Genomic DNA, 21548 nt, shown 5'->3' with positions numbered 1-21548 from the left:
CAAAAGAGAAAAATGGTAAGACATGAGTCAGGGCAGAAGTATGGATCATGTCTCAGAGCAGGCCCACCTCTCCCAGCCTCATCTAAGGGCATGACTTCCTCTGAATTCTCTCCAATTCCTGTGCCTCCTTATCACTGCTCTACTCTCTTGTAAGGACACTGGTCTTCAGGGGCCTGTGCCACCCATCACAGCATCTCCATCACGCTTTGTCACAGTTGTCTATGAATTCCTTGTCTGCTCCCTGCTTCACTGAAGCCTTTGGCACCTAGCTTACTGGTTTTCACCCAGTTTCTAGTCCTTCCATTGATGTGGGTGGAATCAGCTTTCCACACCTTGATGTTTCAGATCTGTGACCTTCAGACCTGCCAGTTCAACCTGTGTTTCCCATGACTGCATCTTGGACCCTGCATCATCCATTCTGTGTCCCTGCACTGGGACTACAGCTGCCTCTGCATCCCAGCACAATCACTCAACAAGTCCAGCTTGTTCCAGATCCCTGGCAACATCAGCACCAACAATCTGTTGATTCTACTTCCTCCTGTATCCACAGCCTGACTCACTGATTCAGATTTTTGGCCCAGAATTGAGACACTTTTATGAACATCCTTAATACACTATGCCTTATTGTCCCATAACCATCCTTGGCTTCTCTCTTCATCTCATCCTCTACATCCCACCAGTTACCAGACTCTATTGTTTTCCTAGCTCCATTGTCCACCTTTGTCCAGGTCACCTACACTGCTGTCCTGAACAATGACAAACACTTTTCTGTGCCTCTGCCAGTACGCCCTCTCTGTAATTAGTCCTCCCACACAGGAGCCTCTGCATTTTTAATGCAATTCGAATCAATGAAGCTATTCTTCTGCTCAAAATCCAACCCTTCAAAATGGTTTCTTGGTGCCTTCATAAGACCCGGAGGTTCACAGTATGATCCCTGCTGATACCTCTGGTCATACTTTGGACCATCTCCAACTCAAAATCTACTCTTTATCCATTGAATTCCTGAAACATTCCATACTCTCTCCTGAGAACCACTACACAGAGGGTAAAAGAAAGGCCTGAGGCAGAAGAGGGTGCAATTCAGCCGACTGTTCCCTTGCTGATGACACTGGGATCTTCAGGAAGAGTCGAGTCCTACTTGTCTAGTTGCCTTGTCTGCAATAATGTCTTTCTTCTCTCCAGAAGAGAAGAGAAAATGCAGAACACACATTGGGGAGGGTCCTGCAGACATCCCCATGCATCCTGATAATTATAAGACAAATACCCGTAAATGTTATTTTAATCACGTATTTGTTTGTTTTGTGTGCATATATGTGTGCCTACATGAGTTCATGTGTACCATGTGAGTGCAACACAGGTATGTAGAGAGGCTCGAAGAAGATTGTGATCCCTGGAAGTAGAGCTACAGCTGATAATGAACTGCCTGATGGGAAGGCTAGGAACCAAAGCTAGTTTTCCCTTCCAGAGCCTCAAGTACTCTTAACCAGAGTCATCTCTTTAGACTCCAGTAAATGCCATATGTCACATGCCAAGCCAGATAGTTGATATACATGGTTCATTGACTTAGCACAAAACCCTATCTAATAAGTGCCGCCATCATTTTATAAGAAAACAGAGAAGTCTGTATCTCAAAAAGGTGACAGTAACTTCAGCAACATCACCCAGCTCACTAGTGACTGAAAGGGAAAAAAGAAAAAGATCTGAGAGGAGCCTTTATCACTCTGGCTTCCAAGTTCATATTTCAAATTGCTTTGTAATACTAGATGGTCTATCCCACTTTGTGTGTGTGCGTGTGTGTGTGTGTGTGTGTGTGTGTGTGTGTGTGTGTGCCCGTGCGCGCGCGCATGCATGTGTAGAGGCCAGAGGTTGACATCAGATATCTTTTTAAATCAACTCTCTCTCTCTTACTCTTTTGAGTTGGTCTCTCACTGAACCTGAAGCTTGCTGACTCAGATAGATTGATGGCTAGCTCCAGGGATCTCTGTCTCTGTATGCCTATCCAGCTCTGGGGTTGTAGTTAGATGTACACCACTCTTCCTGGATTTACTGAGAATCCTAACTGAGGTCCTCATGCATGAATGGCAAGCGTTTTACTGATTGAGCTATTGCCCCATCACAATATACCATTTTTTAAAATACTCTTAAGAAACAGAGGTACAAGATCTTCTTGTTTCTGGAGAGTCTTGGATTAACTGATGCTCTTGAAAACTGATGATTGGCCCACCTTGCCAAGCTATGAGTCTCAGCTTCAAAACACAGGCTCTACCAAGAGTCCTACAAACAAACCCCAAGAAGCACACCTCCACCCTGAGCGTCTTGGGTCCCCAAACTGACCTGACCTAATATACTTGTCTATGTTTTCTTGTTTCTCAGTACCTTCATCTTGGTATGAGTGTCTGGCTGATACAGGCTCTACTAACTCATTATCTTGCCTTCCCACAGGCTATAGCAACTATGAAAATATTTCAGCCAAGCCACAACATGGCTATGGCAGCCAGCTAGTATTGGTTGAGGATGAAGAAGTGTGAAGTAACTTGTCGATCCACTAATATGGAGGACACTGTACACACTGCCAGACTCTTGTTGAGCTTCAAGTGAATAGAGAGTATGTGAATCTGTCAGGAAGTAACATCACTCACTGACCCACCACTCACCCGCTCCACAATTTAAGCGACTACCAAGTGCTCAGCATCATTTTCGGCCATAACAATTTCCAGGGGTATATGAGACAGGTTCGCCACTTCAAAACCCTCATGGTCTGGGGGGGGTGGGGAGATAAGAAATGCACAATTAAAATATTAACATCACGATGGCAAGTAAAGATCTGGGGGAACAGCTCACTGGGAAAAGTGCTCGCCATGCAAACCTGAGAACCTGAGTTCAGATTTCAAGCATCCACATAAAAGCCAGGCATGGCAGTGCACATCTGTAACTCTAGTGTTGGAGTGGGTGGATGATACAGATGGACCACCCCTCAGGGCCTTCTGGCCAGCCAGTACAGCTGAAACAGCGGGTTCTCAGTTTAATGAGATACCTCATCCCAAAAAAGAAGAAGAACAACAGAGGAAGACAGGAGACATTGACCACTGACCTCCACATGTGCACACATCAGTGAGAGCACACACACACACACACACACACACACACACACACACACACACGATTTTAGAAAAGCAAAATGTCAATACAAGACAGGACTATGAGGGCTGGGAGTGTAGCTAGGTGGTAGAGCTCTTGCTGAGCATCCTGGGGGGCCTGGTTCAGTCTCAGCACTGAAAACACAAAAGTGTGAGATATCGTGAGGCTGCGACTGGCAACTCTGAGCCAGTCTTCACAACAGGTCGTAATGACTGTCTCAGTGGGTTACTACAAGGAGCTGTGGGGACAGCATACATGAAAGTGCTTCCCAGATAAAAGAGATTATTATTGCTTGATGAGTTCTGAAAATTAAAAGAGGATTCTGAAATGCAGAGTATCATCGCTATTGTTTCACAGGGAATAAGACAATTATTTTAAATGCTTGGTAGTGAGCACAGACTGGATGATTCCACTGTCTAGAATGTCTGTTTTTCCCTCAATGTCTGAACAGCTCACTTCCACATCCTTTAGCTCTGTCCCTCGCGTGTCTTTCTCTCCACGGGGTCCATCCATCCTGCACATCTTATTTATTGCTACAACACTGCCTCTGGTTCTGCACCTCCACATTCCAGATCACTGTAATCCTAATCTGTTCCCTCTGATGTTACCTTCTGTTACCTTCGGACATACTCAGTAATTCACCCTTTGTATTGTTTACCATTTGCTCCTTCCAGTAGAATATAAATTCCAGGAAGGTAGAGATCTTCGTTATGTTCATGAATGTATTTGCAACCAAGATGAGTAACTGGTAAATAGGAGGTGTTCAATAATGCTAGTTAGATGAGAGAATAAGAAACAAAATTCATGCTGCATGGCTACCATAGCAGAGGATATCCAGAGCAGAGGGATTCCAGAAGACAGAACATGAAAACCAGAAGCAGGTCTGAAAAGGTGATAATGGAGGGGATTTGTGGCCATCGTGTGTAAAACACAAGCTTCCAATCTTTAGGATAACACAAGCAAAGGCCACTGAGGAGGCTTACAAAAGTCAGGTACTTTTTTTTTTTAATTATATTTGTGTTTTAATTTTACACATCAGCCATGGGTTCCCCTGTCCTCCCCCTCCTGCCCTCACCCCCTTCCCCCCATCCCCTCCCTTCCATTCCCATCTCCTCCAGGGCCAAGACTCCCCTGGGGATTCATTTAAACCTGGTGGATTCAGTACAGGCAGCTCCAGTCCCCTCCTTCCAGGCTGAGCAAAGTGTCCCTGTGTAAGCCCAAGGTTCCAAACAGCCAGCTCATGCACTAAGGACAGGTATTTTTATACAACAGGCAGTGATAGACTCCACACCATTTCAGAAGACAAATTGGCATAACCATAGAGAATAATTTCTGACTGTGTATCTGTTTATCCATTGTTGCACAACCAATTGTCCTAGAACGTAGCAACTTGGAACAATAAATACATTGTAGATACGTAAATAGGTGTAGATTCTGTAGGTCAGGAACATAGAGAGCTCAGTTAGGAGATTCTGCCTCAAAGTCTTTCAAAAGGTTCTGGTGACAACGTTGGCTACTGTTGCTTGAAGTAGCTCCTCTGGAGAGGAAGGGCCTGCTTCTAAGACAGTTCACCTTTACTAAAGACTGAAACTTTAGTTCCTCACCATGTAGATCTTTCCAGAGGGTTCTAGACATATCCTCCTGACATTTTCTAGCTCTCCTCAGAAAAGCAATATAAGACAGGACCTGGTAGAAGCTGTGATCCTTTTTGGATTTATCTTTAAACATCACATTCTGTCCTTCAGGCCTCAAGCTATTGGTTCATAGGTGTTCCCTGCTCATGGAGGACCACTCATAAAGGTTGACTACCATGGATTGTACCTAAGGAAGCTGCCAGGATGATTAGATGCCAGGGTTGGTCCATGGACATTACCGGTTTCCCCAGAACCTAGAGAACACTGGCCACAGACGTGTTGTCTCCTATCCTGAGTCATACCAGGCCCTCAATTATATACGTCACTGAAGAAAGCCTGTGTATCAAAGCACAGATCTACCTTGGAGATCCTTGCACCTTTTGCTTGGGCCTTGAATGCTAGCTTCTGCTTTTCAGTACTTCTTTCGTTGGACCTGCTGTAAGTGAATGAAAGAGCTGAAGAGGTTCAGAATGTAAAACAGGAACAACTGAGGATGCTGACCTGGGAACAGAATCTGTACCATACCTTCCAAAATCTCTTCCCATCACTGAGAAGCAAGCACATGTAATCGGCCCACAGCCATATCACATACAAGAGTCTCTCCCACAGAAAGATTCATGGACGAATGAAAAGGCCCAGGAGGATAAGTCGCTTTCTGGGGATTAGAAAGCATCAGCACCAGAAGCTATTAAATCCCACTTCTTTCTCAAGCAGGACTGTGCTTCATCCAAAACGTGAATGGCATTTGCTTCTGCTACTAACCTCCCTGGAAGATGGAAAATACATGGGCTGAGTTTTTAGTGTGTGTGTGTGTGTGTGTGTGTGTGTGTGTGTGTGTGTGTGTGTCCATCCATGTGTGCAGGGGAAAAGGAGGATGTTGGGTGCAGGGGAGGTCTTGTTCTTTTGTACTCTGCCTAATTCCCTGGAGATGAAGTTTCTTACTGAATGCAGGCTGGAATCCAGCAAATCTGAGCTGTAGTCCTGTCTGCCCACCCCATGCTGATGTAATTATAAAAGCACATGATCATGGCCAGCATTTTACATGAGTGTTAGAATTCAAACTCAGATCCTCCTGCCTGTACAGCAAGCAGTCATACACTGAGCATCTCTTCAGCCCTTAGCTCTTACCTTAAATTAAACACAGCCTTTTTCAGAGTGCACACTACACCACACATCTATGCCAATCAGGAAGGATAAGCCACGAGGCAGCAGGTAAAGGACTTTGGACACTATGGGGAGGTGAAGGACTTGGGGTGGTTGGGGGATGGGATGAGGCCATGTAAAACCATCACAAGGAAGACTGACATCTCCTGGCTTCTGTGGGGTGGTATGGGAGCTCAGCAGTGCCTAATTCAAAGGGTGACAAGCAACTCAAACCTTCTCCCTTGGAATGAGTAAGCATTCTTGACAGGTGCCGGCCAAATAATTTTGGTAAGGATAAATGTGGAGCATCAGAAAGAATTCTAAGTTTGAATTCTATAGAAGTTTTAGGAATATCATTTCAGAGATGTGAAATCAGCTTTTGAATTAGGGGGAATGGTAGTTAGCAGTAACAGCCCCCACAGTGAGCACCCAGAGATTGCCAAACAGGGTTTAGCAATTTCAATTTTCAAAAATTAAAAAAAAAAAGGCATTTCAAATACCTCATTTTGTCTGTTACCTTTCAGTGACTATCACCAAGCAATCTTAGCATTGATATCCAACCATATAGAAGCCCAGGATGATCGAGATTAATCAGTCAACCTCTGACCACAGAGTAAAAAAGTGTCGGAGTAAGAACCAGACTCCAAGTCTCTGAGGTCAGAGTCTGCATGCTTACCTGCCATCTTAAGTTATTTTAGGGAGTTAAGTAAGGGACTTGTTGGTACAGGTCAGAGTCTGCATGCTTACCTGCCATCTTAAGTTATTTTAGGGAGTTAAGTAAGGGACTTGTTGGTACAGGTCAGAGTCTGCATGCTTACCTGCCATCTTAAGTTATTTTAGGGAGTTAAATAAGGAACTTGTTGGTACATGTCATCCATGTACACATGGTGAGATTCAACAACAAGCTAGACACCTTCTAGCTTCTTTCAAGATAAATATCATTTTTTTCATCAGTTTAATGGCGCCTCTGGTGCTGTTGAATCCTGGGGCGATTCAAATGTGTTAGGAAGCATATTGGCTCCCTTATTTTGTACCTGGAGAAACTCATGTGTAGGTTAGATCAATGATACCCTATCTCTGCCAATCAGAAAAGCACCAATCAGCTAGTCCTTAAAAGGCTCTCAGGAATTTCCCCTCTATCGGTTGGATCCCAGGACTGTCTACCCCTAGCTATTTAGTCAAGAGCTGAGTCCAGGAGACTAGTGACTGTTCGATTGGGTGTCTATTAGAAGAAAGCAACAAACAGGCATGAATGTTGACAGAAGTTTGCTTTCCATTCTGTAGACAGATTGAGTCACTCAGGTGTGGGAAAGAAGGACACATTACCAAGCTTCGGTCCAGCTCGAGAGACACTCTAGCCACCCTTCATCCCTTGCCCCACCCTCCAACTTGGAAGGCTGGAATGATGTTTCTGGCCTTGATTCTGTCCCTGCCTCCTGCACCTAGGATTCTGTTGCTCACTGAGATATGGTCCTGGTGTACCGCATCCAAAGGAAATCAGAGCCAGGATGGAGCAATACTTCTCAGCTGATCCCTAAATTTAAGATCACCACAGAATAAGTCCACGCATCTCCCCTTTCCTGGTAACATCTGCAAAATTTACTAGCACTCCATTTATTAAAGAAGACTTATCCTGACTGAAGAGATGACTCAGTAGTTAAGAGCACTCGCTGTGCAAGCTTAAGGACCTGAGTTCACATCTCTAGCGCCCACATACCATCCAGCCAAAGCCATGCATACCTATAACCCCAGCATAGGAGTGACGGAGGAGGAACCAGGCAGTCTAGCTGAAAAAGGCAAGCTCCAGTTTCAGCAAGAGACCCTGTTTTGAGGGAACTAGGCAGAAAGTGATTAAGCAGAGCACCCACAACCCCTTCCAGCCTCTGCACATATGTGCAAGAGCACATGAACAAACACACTTTTCTCTTTCCCTCTCCCCACCTCCCCACACATGAAAGAAATAAAAGAAGACTTACCCCCATCCCCATTCTTCTCTCTTTCTCATTATTTATGCCGCTTACATAAGTCAGCAAGGCCTATTATTTAACCATCACACAGCCCAGCTTTGAATCTTTACCCCACACCTTAGCTGTGTGACCTTGTATGAGCCACTTATTTCTCTAAGGACATGTGTCTTTCTCTGCCAAATGGGGATAACATTCTAGAGCTCTTACATGATGGTAAGTTGAAACGGAAAACACAAGCCAAGTGCTGAGCACAATGCCCTGCCCTCAGCAAGTGAGCCCTAAATTCTGGACGCTATGATGATGAGGCCAGAAATGGGGGGGGGGTGCTGGGGAGCAGGCCCACTTGTCATAAGCAACCATTCTAAAGAAACTTGTGAGTAAGGAGGCTCTTTCCCAGACCCAGGGTTCCCAGGGAACTGCCCATGATGTTGCTGCCTGGGGTAACAGGAAGGAAGTGAGGCAATTATACAGTATGCACCAGAAATAATTTCATTTCTAATGCCTTTCTCCTGCTGGGCCACTTTAGACCCAAATAATAACAAGGCGGAGGCAGGAACAAGAGGGGCAGGCACGTTCTGAGGGAGCTCCATGATGAATAGACGGGTCCACAGGACTCATTTTGTCTTCCAGACATCTACAGCGGAGAGTCCCTGGGGCCACAGCTGCAGTTCTGTGCTGCAGTTCTGTCCCTTGAGCCCTGGAGCTAAAGCCTCTCCATGGGAGCAAGCTGACATCATTCCAGGGCTCCAGGGAAGCCAGGAGTCCTCCCTTCTCTTCTTACCTAGGCAGACAGCGGACTTCCCTCTTCACCTCCTGGGAAAGGTAGAAGCCCTTGCAGGTGCCTTAAGGTTACAACACAATTGCCCATATTGCATGAAACTGATGCCTATGTCAGCGTATCCTGAGAGCCCCCACAAGCAAGCAAGCAATTCTCCTCGGCTCCCACCTTCACACACACACACACACACACACACACACACACACACACACACACACACACAGCCTATAATCTCTAAAATGCTCCAATCAACCTCCAAGTCTCTTAAGTTCGGAGCTTTGCAGCAAAATAGTCTTTCCTACCTAGGGGAGTTCAGGGAGTCCCCAGGTCCTAGTGACTCATCTCTGGCTCCTCCCTGTACACTGGAGCCAACAAGAGCTCTGGCTCCTCTGAAGAAGGACATCTCTGTGTCTCCTAGGGAAAGAATGAGGTACTCTCTCCCAGGAGTAGCTTGTCTGCCACGGGTGTTGATTTAACCCATTTGTCAGATTGAACTGAAAGGGACAGAGTGAGGCAAAGCCTCTTCTTGCCAACAGGCAAGTTTCTCTCCTCTCTATGGACTCCTCTGCAAACTGAGCGGCCGAGACTTACAGGCCTATTTTTCCTCCATCCTCACATACTGACAAGCTATTTTCCAAGCCTATGCATTTAGATAACATGATTCTATTATGTTTTTTAAATAAGAAAAAAATCTTCAATTACACTGATAATGGGGAGAAGTGAAAGGCAGAGAACATTAGCACTGGACTCCAGCACTCTTAGAGGTATTAAAAATATGGTGATAACATCAGTTTACCAACCAGACTTGGTGAATAAACAGCTTACACATCCCCAGTCTCTCCATAAATTATCACGGAAATCTGGGAGGATGCTTATGCCAAAGACAAACTATGACATTCTCCCAGGGCCCTAAGGTATCTTTTGTGGATAAAGGGGAAGGGGCATGATACAACACATAGTTGTAAGTGCAACACAGAGACATACAGAGGAGGGTTCCTGATGAGAAGCTGAACCAGGTTGTTTCCTTTCTAACATATGTGTTTGTTTTTCAAGCATTTCCTATGTGCCCAGAAGAGTCCCTGCTAAGCAGAGCACCCAATAAGTTTGAGATACTTTGGTCAATAAGTCAAATCCAAGAGTCCAGAAACTGAAATTTGACACAGTTCTTTTGGGAAGGAGTTATAGGAGGGAAGTTCCGTATTTGGGGACAGTTGCCCTGTTTGGCCACAAGATCTTTTAGGATAACCTCCAAGGATCCCAAAGAATCTAAGATTCTAAAGTCCTATAAATAGTATCTGAGAGAAATATGAATGACTGGGCTATATTCTTAGTTTTCTCCAAGACCTACAACTTTAGGTGATAGTGAGTGGTTGATATACAACATGATTCTGGAAGGTTCTGCAAATATGGCTTCAAAAAAAAAAATCTCAGCTTGGATTCTACATAACCTGTGAAGATGTAAAATCACCTTTCCTGCTCTAATTCTGTAGATATTATCCCCAAAGGAAAGAAGGATTAGCAAATAAGAAAACACGAGTCTCTGTATGAGGGAGGGTTGGCTCATCACACATCATTCTCATCCCATGTGCTCATGTATGCATGAGTGTTTGCACACACAGAGATGCACGTATACAGGCACCACATGGTGTTCACAGCCATACTTCTTCTTAATATCACAGTGCAGCTTTTGCCAGCAGGGGGGATGGAGACAGCTCTCTCCACGCAGAGTCCATGCATCTTTCCCCTTGCTCTTGTTTCTCAGAGAACAGTGACAGAAGAACCATTTGGCCTTAGGAGATTGATCCAGGGACTATTTAAAGCAGACTTTCTTATGAGACTCTGAGCTTCCCTCCACTTTTCCCTGGTATCAGAAGAGAAGCCAATGAGTTTCTCTCACATTGAAGTTCTTCTAAATTATTCTCAATATTGCATTTGCATGTTATAAACAGAATTAATCCAGCTTGGAAGCTAGAAGACTGATGGCTGATTCATCCCCACAAACCTTCCAGTTTATGGAACAAAGACTCAAATCAGCAGAGTTAAGGAGTCACTGCCAAGAGGGCATGAGTGGCTACCAGCCTTGGGAAGCATGCCATGTACTAGGCAGAAGTAATCATGTCTTGGCATTTCAAGAGCAGTTGTGCTAGCAGGAAAGACTATCACTCACAAGAGGGGGAGGCTAGGAGGCACACATTAGGTTGGCCTCTGGAGAAAGACAGTATTTACACAAGGCCATCTGCACCCATATATAGTGAGTCTTGGGAAGGGGAAAAAATCATTTGAGAAAAATCAAAGCCTGAAGAATCCTGGGGAAGAGGAAATTGGGGTGTACCTTTGCTGCCATCAAAGGGACTAAATCAGATGAATGGTTCTTCCACCTTCAGGCCCATATTTGAAGAATTTAACATGAACTTTAGGAGAGTCGAATAAATGAGAGGTAATTTTTGATGGATAATTTGTATCTATTAAAAAATGTTCACAGACTCTCTTAGAAATCTAGGCTTTCATGAGAGGTGATTACCCCAAAGCATGCATATATATAAAATACATACATACATATATATGAAAATCACCCATATCCCTGTTAAAACATAACTTCATAGGCCTTGGCTTTAGATTCTAACTCAGCATCTTATTTGGAAAAGAAGCAAAAATATTCATTTTTAACCAGCTTCCCAGATGATTCAGATGCAAAATTCTTCTTTGCAATCCCTCAGGGAAATGCTGCCTAGGACCTCTACAGCAGATCAGAAGCTTTGTGTTCCAGGCAAGGAAGGTAGATGGAACTCAGATCATTCTTTAGGAGACCAAAACTGAGAAATGCTAGGGATGTATCTCAATAGTGAGGCACTTGCTTGGTGTATACAGAACCCTGGGATTGATCCCCAGCTCCACAAAACAGCAAGAAGACCACAGCTGAGAGGTCCCCACTTATTTCTGGATCTTGCCCTCCCAAATCTCCTCCCTGTTCCACATCTGAGCTCAGAAGTATTATCAAATCCCCCGGAAAACAAATTTGCAGTGCATTTGTGAATATGAAACAGTGAAGTCCGAAGCTGACATCCAGCAAATCAGCTTCCTGATCCTCTTGAAATTGGTTGCATTCACTTAGGCCGCTCTCTGCCCACCCTCATCAAACAGCAGCACATGAGAAAGACAAAAAGAATGCTTTCTCAAGTGGCCCTAATGCAGCAAGATGAATCAGAAGTAAGCACAGTATTTTCATCTGAAGCAGGGTTGGGGGGCAACACTGAACATCTGGTTCCCAAGGAGAGGAGCAAGGATTAGCCTAAAAGGTTTGTAGCCTCGTCAGAAGCCATAAATGTTTGGATGTATAAAAGGACCTAGAGAGGGAGTCCACAAACTGGCTCGCACCTCATCCAACCTCAGGAGCTCCAGAGCAGAAAGTAGCAGAACACCCAGTGAGGAAATGATGAGTCGCTGAGGCAGCTTCCCTGTGGCTGAGAACCAGGGCCTATCCCCAGGGAGCTGCAATGCTGTGCCTTGTGTCCATGGCGAAGCCTGTTGTGTAAACGGCAACGCAACGTGCTCTCTTACCTCTGCTCCTCAAGAGGAACCTCACAGGCTGCCCGCTGCAAAAACGGATAGGGAAGTGCTCTGCTTGACGCTTAGAGAAGAAGCTTTTCTTCTCCGCGTTGGGACCTAATGGGCCTCTTGCTCCATCCCAAAGATGGACAGTCACCCTCTGCCTCTGTCTCCCGCCCCCACTGCCACCTGCCCTCCCGGGGGAAAAGGTTCTGAAATCCCTGGCTTTCTTCAGGACTGGGTGACAGAGAAGTAGACAGAGAACAGACATTCAGCACCAAGGACAGCGGAAAGCCTCCCGGTGGAAGACTGCTCTGGGAAGCCGCTTCTCCACCATCCTTGGCTTTTGCCCTTTCAAAAGTCTCAGTTGCACCAATAACAGGGATGTCAAAAGGCAACCCTTCTTCCTTTGGGGTGGTGGGAAACTCTGATGCGGGCCTGGGGTCCTAAACTTACATGCCAGGAGGACAGTGCCCTACCAAAATCCTCGGGGGTGAGCCACCCTCCGAAGCCGCTGCTACAGCCCCTGGTACCAAGGATAAGGACTCCCACCCAGGCAGCGCAAGGACGCCAAGGAGGAAGGAGAGGAGTTGGCATCTGCCGGGTTTCCAACGCCCGGGACGCAATCTGCCCGACGGAGACTCAGAGGAAAGGGTGCTCCGGGACAGGCGGCGCTAGAGTGGCCTGACAAACTTCTGTTTCCGAACGCTCAGCTCTGGACGCTCCCTCTCCTCTCCCTACGACCCTTGCAGATGCCACGGGCGACTTGTCGCTCCATCCCGCCGGTGCTTACCTTCAAGCCATAGGGCGCCCAGGGGCAGAGACGGCGCCGGCTGCTCGAGGCTTCCGGCTCCCGCCGCATCCACGCACGGCCGCCCCTCCAGCAGCCGTCCGGGGCCGCCGGTCCCCTCCGCGGGTCCCTCGGCTCCCGGCCCCGCCGCGCCGTTCAGATCCCCGGCGGGCAGCCTCTCGGCCGACTCCGGCCCGCGGGGAGCAGTGGACGGGCAGCGGCGGGGCAGGGCGGGGCGGGGCTGGAGGGCGGGAGCGCAGCGCGGGGGACCAGGAGCGGAGGCGGGCTGGCGGCGCTGCGCGCGAGAGGCGACCAGCTCCGGCACTGAGGCTGGACAGCTCCGGGAGACGGAGCGCCGGGAGCGCGGGAGGAGGGGGCGGGGCCGCCCTGGCCACGAGGAGCCGGGAGCCCCGCCCCTGGAGCAGGCCCCACCCACCCTGGGCCCTAGTGCAATCTCTGCATTGTCGGGCCAGGGGAAAGAACCCTGGAGCGCTGACACAGCGCACCATCCCTGGCTTTGGATAGAGGATAGCCTGAGCTCTGGACTGCCCACCAGTGTGCCCCTACACTCATCAAGTAGCACCCTGTCCATCTAAACCTACTCTGGCCCAGCACTGGCAACACCAGCTGGTCGATACCCCTCCTTTGAGGAGCCAGGGCCAAAGACTAAGGGTGCTAAGGGTGATACATCAAGTCTTGGAAGGAGAAATAGATTCCGGAAGGATGTTCAGGGTCTGTGTACAGACCTCAAGATCACAACGGTTAGTCCTGCTGCTGTGTTTTCCCAGAGGAAGGCCTAGACAGAGCTGTTATTCAAAGATGGAAATGATAGAGAAAGCCCGGGGGTCCCAGATCACCCTTGTCTCAGCACTGAGGCGCGCGTCTGGGACAGCGGGAGGAAGAAGAGGAAGAGAAAAGAAACCGCGCTCTTCTTCAGCCCTCCCCATGGCCGTTTCCCACACAGGGGAACCTACTGTTCCTTCCTGCCTCTCTCTTTCGCATCTTTTTCATGCAGTTGGTGCTGTCTGCCCTGCTCCCATTGGCCTCCACGTCAGATTCAGAAGTCACAAAGAGGAATGAAGCCAGGTCACTGTTCTCACGTAGGACCAATCCACCAAAGCTGAGACTTCCGAGAAAATACTTGGGCTTAAACAGGTGATGTGGAGCATCAAAAGGGAGCACTCACAGGAACTGAGTATTCAAGGGCCCTTGCAAGTCCCTTAGGAGAAGGTGGCTCAGAATTCCAACAGCAGCACAGAGGACTGTCTGCATGTAGCAGGGAGTCAGCCCTACATAGCTACAGTCATGCCACTTAGACACAAAGAAAAAATTTCTTCCATCGGCCCACACAATGCTAGAAAATTGGGATTGGAAAAAGACGTGGTATTCAACTTATTCCTGTTTGGTTTCGAAGGGGAAAACTGGGCCCAGAGAGAAGGTGTGCCCTTCTAAAGCCCGCGGGGACTGAGCAGTGGAACAGTCTCCTAAGACGTGCACATTTTCCTTAGACGTGGCTATCTAGGGAGGCCTTTGGAGGAGAGGAAACTGTGAGGAAATGCAATGCTGTCTCTCCATGCCCACTGTCCATTATATATGGCTATCTATGAAGACCGAGGAGGTGAGACTATGTACTGCCCTGTTCATTATGCTATGGATCTAGCCTTTCCCTGCTCTCCTTTAGGCTTGGTAGGGAAATGTTAGGATGACCAGAAGCATCAGCATTTTTCACATTTGCTTTTAAGGCATTCAAACATTACAGATATGGCTGAATGCCCCGTGTCCCTATGTGTCCTCGGCATGTTCTTATGATCAACTTAAAGGGTCTTGGTACCTCTCAACCCACCACCTCTATGAAGTTTCACCTAGCCCAGAGTCCTGCCTCTGTCATCTACCAGTTGTAAGATGTTGCCTAAATTATTTAATCTTTCCGGGTCTCAGTGTTCACATCTTTACATTGGTACACACGGTGCCTGGGATACACTGAAGATAATAGGTAAATTCTCAGTATAAATTAACACTCTGGCTGCTCTTAAATGGGGAGGTTAGTTTTGCTGATTGAGGAGATAGAAATAGGAGCCAGGTGACCTGGGTGAAGAGGCCTCCACCAAAGGATACCACACCTCCGCACTGCCTTTTTTCCCCACATCTTGCATGGCTGAGTGATTTCATGCTGGCTGTGAGTGAGACGGATGGATCTTTTAGTTTTCAATTAGCAAAAGCCTTGCTTTTTAAACAAGCACTACAGCAGGCAGATGCTCTGGGTGATTGATGGCAGGGAACATCTGTGGCCAGGCAATGGCTGTACCATAGACTCCCATCTTCCCGTGCCAGGGCCCTCTGGGGGTCATTCAGTGCCTCTGCTACCACCAGACCAAACTGGATCCAATCCAAGTAGGTCAGATGGTGACAAGATACCCCCTTTCCTCATAAGCTTCCTGGAAAATGGGGGGGGGCTACAAAAATTTTTTTAACTCCTTAATTGTATACTGCAGATCTCGGGGGTTAAGATGTTCTACCTCACATGCCTCCTAAATCTTTAGTTTACCTCTCTCTACCTTTGGTGTGTGGGGAAAGTAGATACACACATTTGTGTGGGCCTGTGTGTATGTGTGCCCGTGAATGCCAGAGATCAATATCAGGTATCTTCATCAGTCTTTCTCCACCTTAGTTTTCAAAACAAGGTCTCTCATTGTACTGAAACTCATCGATCTGGCTAAACTGGCTGGCCAGTGCTCCACCTGTCTCTGCCTCCCCAGTGCTGGAATTATAGGCCTGAGCTATTGACTTTTGCTTTCGAGTGTCCTGGGGGATCTAGGATAAGGTTCTTGTGTCTGTGTTGCAATCACTTTATCGACTGAAATTTCTGTCAAGTCCAAGATCAAGGCACTGGCAGATTCAGTATCTGCTGTGGGTCTGCTTCCCAGGAAGTCTAGGGAGGGGATTGGCTGGGCCAGGGGATGAAGCAAAACAATGTACTTGGCCTTTTGTGCCTGGTAGTGTCTGTCATGATGCAGAAACCCTGAGAGAGGTGCAGTGTTCCTAGTTACTAAGGTTGCTGAGAGCCACAACCCTCATGGACAACCTTAGTGAAAGGACTGATGGTGGCGTAGATGAATCCCCCTGATGAGGAGGAAGGCTCTTCCTGAAGGACAGGGGTTCAGGGCACTGTTTTTCACCAACACAGGAGAGCAGTTACCTGAGAGCTTTGACAGCTGGGTGTGAACAGCACCCTTACAGACCAATTTCCTTAATAGCAGACTCTAATGGGGCTTTGCGCCTCGGTGTGAAATGGACATTTGTAGATGTTTCTTGCATCCTTCTAATGACAAATAATAAAGATACAGATGTGACCCACTTTAAAAAATTTAACTGTACAACTCTTTCTAGTTACAAAGCAGATAAATTAGAGTGTAGCTACCCGTGTAGTTTATTCCTGAAAGTATGTGACTTATTTATACACCCATGCTCACAGAAATAATGTTTTTAGTAGGTGACTTTTACTTTGTCTTTTTTTTTTTTTTAATTTTTGGCAGGCAGTTCCAATTACCTGGGCTGGCCTTGAACTTGTTGTGTAGATGAATATGACTTTGAACTGCTAATTCTCTTGCCTCTACCCCCTAGTACTAGTATTATAAAATGTCTAGTTCTGTGCCTGGTTTATGTAGTACTGGAGTTTGAACCCAGGGCTTCATGCGTGGTAGGCAAGCGAGCACTCTGAAACTAAGCCACATCCTTAGCAACATTAATAGTAGCCAAAATGTAGACATGATATCAACATGGATAAGTAAAACATATGTACACACATGGAATATTATTCTGCCTTTAAAAGGAGGAGTTTCTCACAAATGATACCATGTGGATGAATTCTGAAGACATTATGTTAAATAAGTCACTCACAGAAGGACAAACACTGCCTGGTCTCCCTTACACAAGAAACCTAAAGAAGCTAATTCATACAGAGAGTGGACTGGGTTTTGCAAGGACTGGGGGCAGAGGTGAATGGGGAGCTATTTGAAAGGCTCTGAGTTCAGTTTTGGAAATTGCAGTAGTTTGAGAGGTGGCTGGTGGTGATGGTTTCACAAGAGTATGTATGCACTTAATGTCACCCAACTGGACACTTGCACAGTAGTGTGTTAGTAAGCAGGTATCCTGTAACAGTGACTATGTGAGAAGTTACTTCTTACAATGTGGTGGTCTGAATGAGAATGGCTCTCATAGGCTCGTGTGTTTCAATATTTGGTCCACACTTGGTGGAACTGTTTGGGGAGGATCGGGATGCATGGCCCTGTTAGAGGAGGTGTGTCGCTGGGGGCTGGGGTGGGCTTTGATGTTTTAAAGGGCCTATGTTCTCTCTGTGTCTGTCTGCCTATCTGCCTGCCTGTTTGCCTCTCTCTCTCTCTCTCTCTCTCTCTCTCTCTCTCTCTCTCTCTGCCTCCAACTTGAAGATCATAGTAAGCTCTCAGTTACTGTTCCAACACCACGCATAACCACCTGCTGCCATGCCACCTACCGTGATGATCATGGACTAAACCTCTGAAACTTCAGGCCTCCAATAAACGCTTTTTTCAATAAGTTGATTTGGTCATGGTGTCTCCTCAGAGCAATAAAAAAGTAACAAAGACATATCGTGTGTGTGTGTGTGTGTGTGTGTGTGTGTGTGTGTGTGTGTAGGTACATATGCATGTATGTGTACACATAAATGTGGAGGTCAGAGGTCAACCTCTGGTATCATTCTCAAGAGCTTCTTACTTTTTAAAATTGATTTATTGATTGATGGATGGATTGATTGATTGAGATAGGTCTCTCAGTTTCACTGGAACTCACTGATTTGTTAAGCCCAGCTGGTCAGCAAGTGGCAGGAATCTTCCTTGTCTCTGCTCCTCAGCTCTGATAGTATAAGTACATGCCAATGCACCAGACTTTTATATGAGGGTCCTGGAAATATAACTCAGGTTCTCATGGTTACATAGCAAACACTTTACTGACTGAGCCATATGGGGGGTCTCCATGACTACCATGGCCAGCGAAGTAATAATCTGTGGGAAGCAAGAAGGTAATTCAGTTCAACATGACTCAGTAGCCAGTGTTGTAGCCAAACTTCAAGTATGACTTCGAGCAGTTTATTTTAGACGTATTTAAGCACAGTACAATTTGGTGAAAAGTTTCCTGGTGATAAAAAAATTCAATCCTATGCACACAACAAAACTTAATAAGACATGACTACATCAAAACTCTTTGTAAAGTAATATGACATCTTTCATAAAGATGGATTCTACAGACTGACTAAAATACACGAGTTCATGATAAAGATCTGGAGGAGGGTCCAGTGTGGAGCCACACAGACAGCACAAAGCTCACCTGGCTATTAACCATGTATGCTCCCAGCCTTCTGAGAAGAAAACAAGTTATACAACTCTCTCTTTAAAGAGACGACCATCTGTGTTTAACATCCCTGGTTCCCTAGTGCTTATGTGGGGACACAAGAACCTCTGTGCCTCCCACATCTCCCTCCATTTTTTGAAAGAGAAAATTGTGGCTATAATAAAGACCAAGGTTGATTACTACCTGCATGGCTAGTCTAGCATAGGCAAGCATAAGGGGTAAGAATAGCCAATAGAGGACCAAGTAAAGGGGAAGCCATCTTAACTATGATGGCCATCCAAAGGTCACTTGAGAGATTTTGTTTATCTCTTTCTACATACCATGAATTTGACCATCCACAGTATAAGAAAAACCTGACACATTAGCAATATATACTAGTAAGTTGTTGACAACCAAGATTATGCTTGAGCTAAAAATAATCTATAGTTGCTCTATTTTGTAAAACTGTGGTTCTCAATTTGCCCATCTCTTGACTAATTTCTGCTAATGTTTTTTGCTTTAATACTAGTTTTACTAAATATAAAGGCCATTTTTGAAACCTCTTTTCATATTCCAGTAATCATTTCTGGGACTGGCAAGTAAAAAAAAAAAAATAGTTGTGCTAGTAGTACTCCATTGTGTATACGTGCCACATTTTCTACACAATGGAGTACTAGGTTTGCAGGCAAATGGATGGAACTAGAAAAGATCATCCTGAGTGAGATAACTCAGACCCAGAAAAACAAACATGGTATGTACTCATTCATAAGTGGATACTAGATATAAAGCAAAGAATAACCAAACTGCAACTCACAACTCCAGGGAGGCTACCTAGAAAAGAGGACCCTAAGAAAGACACAGGAATCGCCCAAATGACAGAGAAATGGATGAGATCTACATAAGCAAACTTGGGGTGAGAAGGTGTAATAGAGGGCAAGGGTCAAGGCAAAAAGAGCTTAGGGGAGAGAGGGGTCCCAGCTGGATCAGGAACAGAATGGGAGAATGAGGAGGGAGATACCATGATGAATGAAAACCCCAGAGGAATAGAAAAAGTAGAGTGCTAGATAGGTCCCCAGAAATCCACAAAGATACCTCCATCATAGGCTACTGACAATGGCCGAGAGAGTGCCTGAGCTGATCTACTCTGGTGATCAGATGGCCGAACACCCCAACTGTCATGATAGAACTCTCATCCAGTGACTGATGGAAGCAGATGCAAAGATCCACAGCCAAGCCCCCCTGAGGTGGAGCTCCAGGAGTCCAATTGGTGAGAAAGAGGAGGGATTATATGAGCAAGAGATATTGAGACCATCATTGGAAAAAGCACAGGGACAAATAGCTAAACTAGTGGAAACATGTGAACTGTGAACCAATAGCTGAGGAGCCCCCATGGAACTGGACCAGGCCCTCTGGATAAGTGAGACAGTTGATTAGCTTGAACTGTTTAGGAGGCCCCCAGGCAATGGAACTGGGACCTGTCCTTGGTGCATGAGCTGGCTTTTTGGAACCTAAGGCCTATGCTGAGACACTTTGCTCAGCTTTGGTGTAGGGAGGAGGGGACTGGACCTGCCTCAACTGAATCGACCAGGCTGGGCTGACTCCCCAGGGGAGACCTTGCCTTGGAGGAGGTGGGAATGGGGGGTAGATTGGGAAGGAAGGCTGGGGGTGGGAGGAGGGAGGACAGGGGAATCCGTGGCTGATATGTAAAATTAAATTAATTATAAAATTAAAATATTTTTAAAAAATGGTTGCAGCTATTACATGATCCAATAGATCAAAGAATCAGCACAATATTCAGAAAAAGCTCTCTTAATTCTATAGATCCGATTGCAAAGATTTACTGACCAAAATGGGTGTGGTAGGCCTATCCCACATAAACCTTTATAATCTGCAGGACAAGCAATATAAGTAGAATTTTTTGGGAAAAAAAAAATGGTCCAAAGGCAGCTGTTTACCAAAGAGAAGGGTATGGTTAGTGGTGGAATTGCAAAGAAGAGGGTTATCTGTACATTTAAAGTATAATGTGATTTTAAAAATAAATGCCTACTAGTAACTCCTATGCCATATAAATTTCTCTTTAAGAGGCCAGGAATAGCCAAGTCTCCTCTGATACAAAATGATTGTTCTTGTCAAGTGCTGTGTGCCAAAAGAAGCCAGGGGTTATTTTCTAGACTATTGGCAACAGATACATTATTCTAGGTACAATAACATCAACTTCAGTAAGCAATACATCAGATATTCCTTTTTTGTCTTCATACAACTATAATTTTCACTCTCAGTGCTTTCTAAAGAGTACTTAATTATTGTAAAATCTACATTATTGCTTTTGGACTGATCATTTAGATTAGTACAACCATTCATGTGGCTACATATTGTATACCATCTTTTGTTCTGACAACTAGTCCAAAAGGATAAAAACAGTCCTTAGCATGGCAAAACAACATTATACTGTCTCCTATTATATTCATGCCTTTTATCACCCCTGACAAAAGGCATTTGGATTCTGCATTAATAAGTTGAGCATTAACATGTAATAGAGTCAGTAAACATAGCAGCCTCGTTGGGGTTCAGTAATGTTGTGTTCTTGTTGTCCTCCTGAGTCACTGGCTTATTCTTCCTCTTGAAGCATCTCTTCTTGATGGGTTTGCCATCTATCTTCAGAAGCTTCATTTCTCTGTGGTGATCTCCTGGTCAGGCGCATCAGAGTGAGACCCATCTGGGACTTGTTCATTTTCTGGAAATACACAAGTATAACCTTGCCCTGATGTTAGAAGAACAACAGGCCCTTTCCACTGATTGGTTTTTAGATCTTTTCATTTAATATATACTTTAGATTGTGTCTTCTTTAGGACAAAATGTTTTGGGGCAGCATAAGAAGCGTTATCTTGGGGCTGGGGACTTAGCTCAGTGGTAGAGCACTTGCCTGGCAAGCACAAGGCTCCAGGTTCGATCCTCAGCTCCAAAAAAAAAAAAAAAAAAAAAAAGAAAGGAAAAAAAAAAAAGAAGAGTTATCTTTTAAAGTGAAAAAAAATTGAAGTTAGCATAGCTAAATGTAGCATAGGATGTGGGGATTCGGGTGGATGTATACACCACCTTTTACATTTTTAAAGTTGTCTATTTAAGTATTTGATGGTCTCGTTCCACAATCGCTTGACCCTGTGGATTGTAAGGGATTTCTATAACATGATTAA

At 45.6% G+C, this 21548-nt stretch overlaps 1 protein-coding gene across 2 annotated transcripts in view; it reads right to left on the bottom strand.

Annotated features, from left to right (window-relative positions):
- Drd2 (dopamine receptor D2) overlaps nt 1-13371 on the bottom strand; it is a 67313-nt gene extending 53942 nt beyond the window's left edge. For both annotated transcript variants that reach the window (XM_036194207.1, XM_036194208.1), the window contains exon 1: nt 13000-13371. The gene's annotated coding sequence lies outside the window, so the exon portion shown is untranslated. The remainder of the gene's footprint in view (nt 1-12999) is intronic.
- Nucleotides 13372-21548: the final 8177 nt, after the last annotated feature.

This window comes from Onychomys torridus, chromosome 7 (assembly GCF_903995425.1).
Source record: "Onychomys torridus chromosome 7, mOncTor1.1, whole genome shotgun sequence".
NCBI lineage: Eukaryota > Metazoa > Chordata > Mammalia > Rodentia > Cricetidae > Onychomys > Onychomys torridus.
This window is presented reverse-complemented; position numbering and strand designations above follow the sequence as displayed.